The sequence below is a fragment of the Manis javanica genome, chromosome 16, assembly GCF_040802235.1.
Source record: "Manis javanica isolate MJ-LG chromosome 16, MJ_LKY, whole genome shotgun sequence".
Classification (NCBI taxonomy): Eukaryota; Metazoa; Chordata; class Mammalia; order Pholidota; family Manidae; genus Manis; species Manis javanica.
The window spans coordinates 15,977,081-15,989,464 of NC_133171.1; the positions used below are offsets into that span (position 1 = coordinate 15,977,081).

Here is a 12,384-nt window from a genome sequence, read left to right on the forward strand (position 1 = left end):
GCAAGATATCATTTGCACCATTCTCTCTATTTTTAACCCAAAGAGTCAGAAATATTACAGAATGCCTGTAGTGAGTTACATCTGCTTGGCAAACAAACTTTTATTATCAACATAATTAACACACAGTTAGGGTGTCCATTTCTTGTGACAGTCATGAGAATTATGAGAGGGTGGGCACTCAGCTACATCAGTAATTGGTGTGGCCCAAACAGCCCTTTTCCCTCTCAACAAAGGACCTTACTGTGGTTTTTTTTGCCAACTTGTGATGTTCAGACCTAACGGCCATGCCTGCTATCAGGTGAGCAAGTGTTAACAATGCCAATCAAGTGGATACAGTAAAACTCAGTTTTCCCTGTAGTGTGAAAGGAAGCTTTTACCTTATCCTAAACTCTTGCACACTCCGTATTGTCATCCCACTCAGGCCCATTCTGTTCACCTAAAAGCTGGCACGTCAAGTTAGGTTTTACAGAAAACCAGGATACCACGAGGCTTCTCCTTGGAAGACTGGACAGAATAGAGGATCCTGGAAACGTGTTGGATTTGTATCTATTATATCAACTCCAAACTCTGCTCCTGCCAGGAAACCATAATTCAGATTCTGGACCAGACAAAAAAAAAAAATGGAGAAGCCTTTCAAAGCCTAAAACGACTTATCACTCACCAGAATTCAACTTCCAGGTATCCTTGTGCAATCTCAGTAAAAACTTGGTCTTGACAGTTACGACTGAAATTTGTCTTTAGAATATTCCCCATATGCATGCGCACTCACTCCATACACACACGCACCAGTGTGAACCACTCAGTTCACATCCAGGAGAACCAGCCAGTAAGACTGGGGTGTGGGGCTGCGTGAACCCTACGCCTCCGCAGACCTTAAACCGCAGGCCTGGATAACACCAGGCTCAAGATGACTCCATCAGGCTGCCCGCCCCCCGCCCCCGCCCCCGCTTGCACCTCACGCGGGTCTCACCTCACAAGCGTGTCTCGGGAAAAGGAGGGATGCTGCTAACATCTACCCACCCTGTGGCTTCAGGGAGTTAACGGATGAAGATGAATACTTCTTGTAGGTGCTCTGCTAGGTATTCAGAAGACACAGAAAATTTCATGGCCCTTGTGGTTGAATAGTTCTGTTTGGGGAGAAAAAGCACATACAATGTTAAATAGGATGAGGATAAAATCTTGATCTGTGCCACAGTGCTAAAGATATCACCTAGATGTGCATGATAAATTGGCAATAAGTGGTGTGGAGCAAAGGGTCCCACGTCAAATACCAGGGGGCTTGTGTGTCTCTCGCTGTGATGTGTGCCACACTAGTAATATATTATAAATAATTAAGTACTGGGTTTGCAGATTATTTATACTTTCATAATTCTACTTTGTAAAGATGACATGACAGTCATTTACATCCTGAGGCGATGACCCGAGAGGCAGAGAGAGCGAGAGTCCCAGGTTGCATCTCACTGCCAGACGCGCCCCGCAGAAGCTCGGCCCGTGGCTCTCCAGCCCTCTGATCGCGCTTTGTTGTTCCTCGTGGCATTTACAGCCTTCTAACATTCAATGGAATGCCCCTATTTATTAAGCTTATTCTTAGTTGCCTTTCCTACCCACTAACACGGAAGCACCCCGAAAACAGGTGCTTTGCCCACAGTGCCCACTGGAGTGCCTCGAGCCCAGGGCTGGACACTGTCTCTGGGGTCTTTCCCTGGGCATTAGAAAGGCTGACAGCCACAGCATAGGCTGTGAACTCGCAGGACAGAAGTGTTTTGTTCTGCTAAGGCTAAAACAGTCTAATTTGAAATGAGCCGCAGACTTTCTAAGAGCCTCATAATATACAAAGTTCAGTTTTAACATAACAGAAAATGTATGTTCTTTACTCATGTCATTCTTTGTCTCACGCTGATATTACTGCATTCTGAAGTTGTTCATCATCTATTTGTCTGTTTTTACCCTGAAATATAAGCTCCCGGGGGCTCTGTCCTGCACCTCCAGTTCCCGCCTCTGACGGACCGAAACCTGGAGGCAGAGCTGTTACTAGGTTTCTGATAATTCAGCAGATTTTAATTTTTAAAAGAAAAAAAGTGATGCTCGCACAACAGAACCCTGCTCTTATCCTTCCCTATTTCTGCTGGCGTTTGAAAGGACATCCGAGCAGCCGTCACCAAGGAGATCACTGGCTGAAACTGACGCAGCAAGGATGGCAAACAGCAGAGGCCCCGGGGGGCGCAAGGCACAGGCCGAGGCGCGGCCCCCAGTGGGGCGGGAGAAGGGACCGCACCCGGAGTGGGCGGCTGGCGATGCTGGGCAGCAGGGACCACACGAGGAGAGGGCGAGCAGGTCCTGCTGGCGGGTGAGGAGCGGCGAGCAGGGGCCGAGCGGCCGGGTTTTTAATGAAGTGCAAGCAGATCGCAGAGAGAGGCAGGTAATGACTGTGACGAAGAGCTGGCCAGGGTGTGAAAAAGAAAAAAAACAAAATTAAGTGACACTTGGTGAATCACAGGAGGACGTGAAATCTGAAAGAGCTTCTGGAAAGAATGGCCAACCCCTTGCAACACTCCAGAGCCTGTTAGTAATTGAATTGGGCAGCTCGTTAACGTCGTGTGTGAGCAGATAGGTGCCCAGCAAAAAGGCGAGGGGCCGAGCAGCCCGAGCGACACAGTCCCTGTTCCTGCAGCCGGAGAGGCGGGAATACGAGGTGCCCAGGAGCCGCAGTCAGGAAACACCCCCTGGGAGACGGCAGGCGGGTCCTGGGGAAGTAACAGGAGCGGTCAATGTGGCCCCAGGAGGCAGACGTCACACCAAAAAAAGAGGAATGTCTAAAATTGGGTGTGTCGGCACAAAATCCCTCGGCGAACAGTGAGGGAGGGGATTTAAAGAAGCTGTTTGAAGGGCGATATGAGTAAAGGGGGGGCAAGATTTCAGGTTCTCTGTGGATACACAAGAGCTGACCCCGAACTGTCACACACGGTGCGAGGGGGCTGCTTGCATCTGGCAGAGGCCTCCAGTGTTTTCCCAAATAAAAGTGGTAAGTGGGGCTCTAATTATTTCAGTGGCTTGGTTAGTTCTCTGACCACGTTGACCGGAAATGAACTGACATGTATGTAATGCCTGTTTTGAGCTGGGTACTGACTGACGCTCTAACATGGATGAGCTTGTTTGCTTCCCACAACAAACGTGTTTCATGCGTCATCAATCACGACTTTTGGTTGAGGGACACTGAGACCACACAGCTCCTAACAGCGGGGCCAGGAGCTGCTGAGTCCGGCAGCCCCAGAGCCACTGCACCCGGCCGCTGCTGAGGAGCTGTCAGCTCTTTAAGGACGACTCACAGATTCAGGAACTGGGTTTTGGGTGTCATATGCTTACTCACACTCAGATTCAGAAGACAACTTCAGACAGTCTCTTCTATCTTTTAACCTCCTTGAGCTTCAGTCTTGCTAAGGTTTGTTCCTTTATGAGACCAACACCTACCTGTACATAACAAAATGATCTTATTGAATCAACGTTATACACACATTTTTAAATAGTCCTTAGACTCCCATTACTGCATTTTACTAGGCAAGACAACAGTCCCCAAGTTCCCCTCCGAGGGCTGGGGTGGAGTGGGGGGCAGAACTGAGTCATTCATTCTTACGTTAACAACCATCATGGAGTGCTGGGCATGCACCGGCACTTTGCGGGATCCTTGGAATCAGCGGAATGATCCGAGCTTCTGTCCATACAGACACACAAACCAGTAAAGGGATTTTACTGTTTTACCAAAAGTAGGAGAGTGGAGTAGATGCTGTGAAGGGGAAACCAGGTTCTTACTGGAACACACTGGAGCGGTGCCCAATTCTGATCAAGCACGTTAGGCAAGAAGGGAATGGAGCTGTTAGTTTTCTGGGCAGAAAGAACTCATCTCAGAATGGTGAAAATGAGACAGAAACACACTCACCAAATGACCCACAGTCCTCAGGCCCTGAGGACACACCAGGGCGGGAAGTAGGTAAAGTTTGTTTTCCACTGGACTCCATGCCAGAGATTTGGCCATTTGAGGACCAGGACAGCCCACGATCAGCTTATGAGCCTTTGCCATGATCTTTTCTCTGCATCTTTTAGCATCCTCAGGACCACTTCAGAGAGGTTGAAGTTTGCTCGTAAATCAGACTGCAAAGAGAAAATTGCCTGCTGTCAGAATTACCGTTTTAGAGATCTCTAAGTCTAATACAGTCAATTCTTCCACCGGAAATGGGAAGGATAAGTCATTCATACAGCCCAACAGTTGGCTGATGAGACTGGGGACATATTGTGTGGTGAAATCCTGCTCCTTTAAATACATTAAGTCCTGAGAAATGTCTGTACCAGGTGAGGTGTCTATCTTGTATGACGCTGAAGGAATGGCAGATCCAGGTTCTCTTTGGCATACTTATGCTTTATGTTGTACATTATTTGACTAAGTGGTTAATTCCTGGCTCCTGTGTGAAGAAGGCAGCAACTGGAATGTTCTCTTGTCTACCTGGGACCCAGGCACTAGGAAAATGATGCTCCATATGGGGTTTGACTAACAAGAGCCTTAAAATGCGGGAAAATCTGGGAGAAATAAATAGCATTGCCTTGGCATCAAAAGGGAGATTTCTCTGGGTCTGTGAGAATGGTCAATGTTCTTCAAATTACCAAAGATAGGAAGCTACTTGCCTGGGTAGAAAATCGCCCCATCTGCATGCACCATTGTCCACGGGCCAGTTGACCCCACCTTCCTGTTTTCAGCATCAGAATGTGTTCAGTATCTCACAGGACTTCTACTCCAGCATCATGATTATAAGGAGTATTGGTAACTGACTTTCAAGCAGTTAGAAAATATCTATTATGTGCTTATTATGGCATGTTTTGGGAATGGGAATAAAATATTAATGAAACATATTTTCTTTCTTCTCCAGTCTAGGGGAAGAGTGAAAAATAAAGAAATTAGAGTAGAATCAGTGTGAGCATGGAGTGCCGCAGGAACACACGGTGGTGGCTCCTATGCTGAGGGGCTGGAAGGCCCAGAAGAGCGGCGGTTCTCTCTAGACATGAGGAGCAGCGCCTGTACACGGAAGGCACAGCAGCAGCTTTTCTTTGGCCAAAGTGTTGCCAGCAAGGTAAGTGGAAGGTTCCCTGTGTGCCTTGACTACCCACTGTATTTTCAGGCAACATAAAGTGGAGGTAAGAGCCACAGTGAAGAGTCTGCACCTTTGATGAGAATTCACAGAGGAGACGGGTGCTAAAAGAAACACAATTTACAACCTTCCATGATGAAGTCCCCTGCCAAAGTGACATGCCCTGTGAGGTTCGTGTGAAACACCAGACACTCCAGAAGCCAGTGCGCTGAGCATGTCTGCAAATCACCGGCAATGTGACGGGCATACATTCACGCGGGGCACTTCCACCAGCCTGCAGAACAAGCATGCACACATCCAGTACCTCTGACACTAAGTTAGCAAGAGGCAAGTGGAGCTCTTCGCTCAGTAAGGTAACCACTGGCCAGTCACTTGGTCACTGAGGCATAGGTTGTTCAGACAGAAACAAAACCGGCACAGGAATTACAGGGAATTTTAGCCAAAGGAATTTTACAAAACAGCATCTTTTTGTGGTCCACACAGTAATATCTCTTGGCCAAAATAGCGTACAAATAGGGTCTGCTGCATAGAATAGGGCTGAGCATACAGATTCCATGCTTCCCTCTCTTTACTGGGTTTTGTGTCTATTCACCGTAATCATTATTTAGATATGCTCCTAGTTGTATTACCATTTTCACTACCATACTAGAGTCACTGACAAGGCAAATATACGTGATGCTTTCTTATAAACACCAACTTTTCTATCCCTAACATTAGAAACAAAAATGGAAGAAAGAAATAATACAAAGAGAAGGACTCACATGGTAGTGATTTCATTTTCTACCTTTCAGGTTATTGAATCATTTCAGAGGATGTGTTTCCATAACAACCTTATTATAATCGCATGCCTGCCAGAGGCAAATATATAGACCCATGTTTCAACTTCCTGTAGTCACACACTTCTTGAAAAATACTGAATGTGCAATTGTCCCCATCATTTGAAGTCATTTAATGACAAAGCAATGGTCAGGTGCCCCAAATGGTTTTTTTACATACCCACTAGCAATGTTTGTTAATATATTCTTTGCCATACGAACTTCTAAATGTTCACTTCAAAATAGCAGAGGAGAATAAGTATTCCCATTTTATTCAATAGAAGTTTTAATAGGAAGCAATAAAATACAATAAGGTAAGTGTCTATGATTTAGAATGAGAAATACCTGCCTTTGAAAGCTCATTTACTGGCTGTCTGACCTTGGGAAAATTCCTTGATCTCTCTGAACCTCAGCTCCCTCAGCTTTAAAACAGAGATAAAAGTAGGTACCTAATTGGGGAGACATTATGTGTAAAACATAGCATATTGCTTGGCTCAGGTTGGAGACTCAGTGTAACTGCCCTCATAATCCTTGTTATTACTAAAATAGCAATCTGGTTAACTTCTGACTTCATGGCTAGTGGCTTTTTGAATGCGCAGTTCAGGGGCCAGAGCTTAGGCTTGAGCCAGTAACACCTGTATTTGAATCCTGAGCGCTCTGTGAAGTCCAAGAAAAGCCACTCGACCTCTGGAGGCGGAGCCCCTTCCAATGGGAAGTTCGAATGTGAATGCCTACCTTGCCAGGTTATTTCAAAGACTGAATGAGGCCATTCTTCTGGCACATGGTAAACATTCACTCAACAGTAACCCCTAGTATCAGTCTGATGTCACAGCAGTAACTGAAAATCAGACCACCATGTGGCTTGTATGCCTTGGAGTAAAATGCCGTCGCACACGGGCGTGTTGGAAAGGATTATCTTCAGCCGCCAGGCATGGCATGTCACACTAGGAGGCCAGGATTCACCAAATGTCTGCATGCAGGCAATGTTGGTGATCGCAGAACCCGAAACCCAGCCTGTGAATATCCCCAGCACTCAAAGACCCAAAGTATCTGGCAGATACTACAGATTTTGAGAGCTAGGAATTTAGAGCAACTGCCTTTTTCTGTGTAAACTGTGTGGAAGGATAGAGTGTGAAGGTCACCCCAGTCTCCAGATCTACTGTTGGGCAAAGCACGCGGCCCTTGGAGACTCAGCTGCTGTCCCAGTCTGTCCTGTAAACACTTCTGGGGGGCCTACTGCAGACGAAGAGTAGGGGCCCTAACATATGTTCGTCCCTGTACAAGTGGCTGCTTTTAACACACATGCACAGAAGGCAAGAGCAGCATCACGTTCCAGAACGTCCTTCAGAAACCACAGGAACACGCCTGACATCTCGTTCATCAACAGGTTTTATTTCCTACAATTGAAACAGTTCAGATCTAAACTGCCAAAGCTGCAGCAGACAGACTTCCCCCGGAGCCCAGGGGAGAAGGGCGGGGGCGGGACGAAGGTGAAGAAAGGCAGGGGGTCTCGGGAGAGGCGGTTGGGCCGCACTCCCTGTTTTCTCCGACAGTCACACAGCAGGTCTGGTGACAATGCTGAGGGCAGGTCGGAGGTGTGGATAGAATCGACGCCGCACGGAGTCATCAAGCCCCCGGCGGAGAGGGGTCCTCCCGGTTCACCTCGTGGACGGGGGCGCGATGGCGAGCTAGGGGCTGGCGGCGGAGGCCTGGGGCTGGGTCTGCATTTTAAAAAATCCTTTGGTTAAAAAGGTTTCCTGAACTATGCGCCTTTTCTTTTGCCTGGGTAGTGTTTGCCTGTGGGTGACCCTACAGCGCTGGGGAGCAGGAATGGGGTTGGCCAGGGTCTCCCCGGACCTGCAGCGTGGCCCCGAGGTCGAAACGGGGACGAGGGACCGACGGTGCGGCGCCTTTCCGTCTCACGGGCAGAGCCACCAGGCCGAGCAGGGCCGCCGACTCCCGGGCGCCCGGCTCCTGTCCAGGGGGGTGCCCAGGACGCACCCTCCGGGCCCGGGGAGGGCCGCGGTGGGGGCGGCGGCTACGGGGCCTCCAGGCGGTGGGCGTCGCCCTCCTGTCCCGGCTGCGCGGCGGCGGCGGCGTCCTCCACAGTCACGAGCAGCACGAGCAGCGGCTCGGCCGCCGGGCCGTCGCGCTGCTCGTCGGGCGGCTCGGGCCCGGCGGCACGGACGGCGGCGTCCTTCTCGATCTCCCACAGCCCCTCGCTGAAGCCGCGCCGCCTGCCAGGCTTGCCGAGGCGCTGCTTGTGCTGCTTGTACAGGAGCAGCTGCTGGGCGCCCAGCAGCGCCGTGTCGTGGGTGCCGAAGAACATGCGGTAGCGGCCGGCCGCGGCCGCCTGCCCCACCCGGGCGGGCCAGTGCGCGTAGCCCCGGACCTTGGCGAACACCAGGTCCCCGCGCCGGTACTTGCGCCGACGGCAGCGCGGCATGGAGGTGGCGGCTCTGGGGCCCGCTGGGTCCGTGGCCGGGCCGCGCGCCCCTCGGGACAGCGGTGTCGGCACGCGGCCTGCAGGCCCAGGAGCCGCCCTGGTGGCGGGGCGAGGCCTGCTCTGCGCGGGAGGCTCCACACCGTAGGAACCAAGCTCTGCTCCCGCCGACGTGCTGGGGGCCTGGGTTCCTCAGGCCACGGACTCAGAGTGTCGTCGTGGCCCAAGGCGGCTCCAAGGAGAGAGGCTCAGGGTGCCGGGCTTGTCACGGTGCTGCGCCCCATCGGAGCTGCCGGCCGGGAGCCGCACCCCAAGGCCTGGGCCCCTGGACACACCGCTGTACAAAGGCCTTCCAGCGTCGCCCATGGGCGTGACTGGCGGACGGCCTTCCAAGTGTGACCCGCGCGGCCCGCAGGGGACCCGGGAGGATCGGCGCTCGGCACATAGGGGCACCGCGAGGGTCGGCCTGCATAGCCTCCGGGTTTGTTTCTGTGCAGGAAGGACCCACTGGACACTGGACACCCCCGGTGGTGGGTACCTGCTCGGGAGAAAGAAGTTATAATAGGATGCACTCAATCATTATAAACAAGTTCTTTTAGCTTTTCTGTCACTCCCATTTCTTAGAATGTTTATCTGTCTGAAAATACCAACAGTTTCACCACCACTTCATTCCCGATGTGACACTGCGCTACGAAGCAGCAGCATCTGGCACGTTCCCTCTCTCGGTGTCACATAAATGCCATGACTCCAGAGCCGCATAGTGGCCGTAGGCGGTGGCCGGACCCACAGGAAAAAGGAGCGTGGGGTCCTGTAATGGTCCCAACTGCAGACGCAGCCTTCCTCCTCCGCAGGGCGCTGTGCCTGTGCACGGGTCACGTGCCCAGTTGGCCAGGGAGGAGACCGTCCGGTTGGCATGTCCGGAATGGGTATTAGGCCCTCCCGTCGGTCTGAAATTACAAGCAAACTAAAAACCAGTGGCTCTTACTGTGTGATCCCAGGGAGAGGGGCCGGGCTGGCATAGCCAACGCGAGAGACTGTTACTGGGCAGTTGAACCGCAGCAGGTGAGCAGCTGATGTGAGGGCATTTGGGGCTTTGAGGGCTGAGCAAATAACCAAAAACCTGCCAAAACCTGCAACAAAAAGTAAGGAAATGGAAGCAAAAGATCAGTAGAGAAGGATCTAAATCTGCAGAGGGTGATAGAAATTCTGTCACACAAAGGTGCATCGTTTTGCTATCTCTGTCCTTTGCCCACTAATGCACCGTGTGGTGCCAATGGGCTGGGCTTTAACATTTACTCTAAAGACATACAGCACCAGAGACTACGTGAAAAGAAATGCAAGCTAGTCTTGAAAAGCTAAATGATGTGATCTTTACCTAACTCTGAAGGGATTCCAGCAGAAATCAGTGGGAGTGCGGTTAGTAAGCCAACAGGAGAAAGAGTGGATATACTAGAATCGGGGCATCCCTCACTTGTTTACAAGCCTTGTAAGGCTGGGAGTCGACAGAATCTTTCCGAGCCTCTGCTATATGATCTTACTGTGTTTCAAGTAATATTTAGAATTTCTCTGAGGAGCACTGTAGGTACAAAAGGCTAGACAATGGGTCGGGAAGCCCATGCTGTACTAATGGTGAAGCAGAATTTCATTATGTGTAGGATTAGGCTATTATTATTAGGCTAAAGGAGGGAAAAGTGTGTCAGAGGGTTAGAGCCAAAGAAAAGGGCACTGGAGAAAGAAGAAAGCCCCCTGCCGGCTGAATTCCCCATTTCCTATGGAATCACACATCCAGCAGGACTTCTGTATGAACGAAATAAAAGTTGTTCTTACTTAGGAGTATTATTTTTAAAAAACAGTTGTAACTCCGGGAAAAGGAAATCCCGGGGCAAAATACCTTTGAAACCGACATCAGTCACAGGGAGAAATAAATTTAAGAAATGCATTTATTGCTTACAAGCAAACTTCCCATGTCTGTCTCAGCCCAGATGCAGTACCAGAGCAAAAAATTCCACCCAGCCTCTCTGGTCCTTCGCTGGCCTTTGTAATTGCCTATTGATATGGAGATGGACCACTTTTCTCCACCCCATGGAAACACCTGTCAATATGGAGATTCACTAAAGCCAGGCGAGAGATTCTGGAAATACTGCAATTTTACCCACAGCAGTGTTCCCCAGTTGAACTTACCACCTAAAGGCAGCTTATTCTAGAAAAGGGAGCACGAGAAGAAAGTGGTGCAAGCCAAATGGGTTTGAGGGGTGAGATAGACACACTTTCACAGGCACCGCATTCCTTTTATACCTGCATCTTCACTGACATAATTAAATGTGATTGTGGCTTCTTGTACCCTTGAAACTCGTTGCTTTTAAATTTATTGTCTCTTTTGTTTAAAGTGAGAGCAGGGGAGTGGTGTTGGTGGCGACTTGGTTAGATCTAGATTTGGCTCTGATACAAACAAAGCCGTCATGGGCAACTGCACCTGTGAATTTCCGGTAATGACTGTCCATGAGCTCAAATGACTCTCACAAGTCAGGATGTTTTCAAAATTAAATGTACCAAGAACACCTATTTGTAAAAAGGCCCTACTTTCAGCAGCAACGTACTTATCAAAGCCCCCTTAGACCCAAACAAGGAACACTTCCTAGTTTCCTTTTCTGGAAAACTAATGATAGGTTTAAAAGCGGCTTGGCAACAATTAGAAACATGGACACTAAAACAACGTAATTGTGGGAGAGAGGAGAGATACCTAACTGATGGTTTCTTGTTTAATTAGTTTTAAATTCAATTAGTTTGGTATAAACTATGATTTAAAGTAATGTGATTATTTTCTATGTGTTTTTGTCTTCATTAAAAAATATTAGCTGCCTCTAGGCTTAAACAACAGAAATGTTTATACATGATTGATATTTGGGCTAAGACATTTTTTTTTAATGTTCTAGCAGACATAATTATACAGCTAATGACCTTTCCCCACCTCTACCATGGGTAGAAAATCCCCCTGGTATCCTTTTTTAAAAGTCACAGGAGGTGCACTACCTCTCTGTTTTGCCACCTCTGTGTTTCATCAGGGTCCGCTTAACCTTGAATGCCTCAGGATTTCTGAAACCCAAGGGGTTACTGGCTTGGACATAAACTCACTATCAGTGGGGATGTCCGGGAGCTAATGGATAATTTAAGGGATGTTCCCAAGCAGCTGCATCATTATCAACTTGAAGAGTGAGTCAAATCTGTACCTGCCTTTGGTGATGGGATTTGGGGAGGGAGAGACGAGGGTATAGGCTTTGCAAGTGGTTATTGCGTCCCTGCAATTTGGCCCCCCTTGACCAATCGTTAATGCTATGGGGTGGCATAAAGGAGGGGCAACTGGACAGATCAGAATTGTTTGCAAAACTGCTGCTTTAGTGGCCCTGGGAATAAAACTGCCACTATAAAATTAATAAAAGTAGTTGGTTAAGAATAATTATATTTCATTACACTGATGTGTTGGGGGCCTGAAGATTTTAAAAAATGCTCTTTGGGAAAAAATTATTTTAAATAAAATGTGTTTCAATATATGAATATTTTAAAAATTTGAATCTTGCATGATAATATATCCAAGCTCTCCCACATGAAAATGTATGAGTTATTTTTTTAATCTATGTAATTAGCAAAGTTTAAACAAGTTACCAATGCTGGTGAGTATTCAGTAATTGGGGATTCAGTGCATATAAGATGGGCCATTTACATAATTACATAATTAGATGGCCATATTTTGTGTCTTAAAGGTTTTTAACATATAATTTGTTGACCTGGAAAATGCTTACAATATGAAGTAAAGTGAAATGACAGAACAAAATATATCTCCTATTTGAGAGAAAGGCTGTTTGAGAAAAACAGAACAGTATGTGTTAAACATGTTGCCTGGCATCTATTAAGTGTTCAGTTACTATTACCAAATACTATTAAAATAGCCAGTACTAGCTCTGTGTCGTTAAAAGGGCAATCTATTTTTACATTA

The 12,384-nt window shown here is 48.3% G+C and overlaps 1 protein-coding gene across 1 annotated transcript in view; it reads right to left on the reverse strand.

Annotated features, from left to right (window-relative positions):
• Positions 1 to 8,792: 8,792 nt before the first annotated feature.
• The window catches only part of LOC108389730 (uncharacterized), a 603,223-nt gene continuing 599,631 nt past the window's right edge, over positions 8,793 to 12,384 (reverse strand). Inside the window, exons 9-10 of the transcript XR_012126339.1 lie at positions 9,379 to 9,523; positions 8,793 to 8,931 (exon numbers count right to left, since the gene is read on the reverse strand). The gene's annotated coding sequence lies outside the window, so the exon portion shown is untranslated. The remainder of the gene's footprint in view (positions 8,932 to 9,378; positions 9,524 to 12,384) is intronic.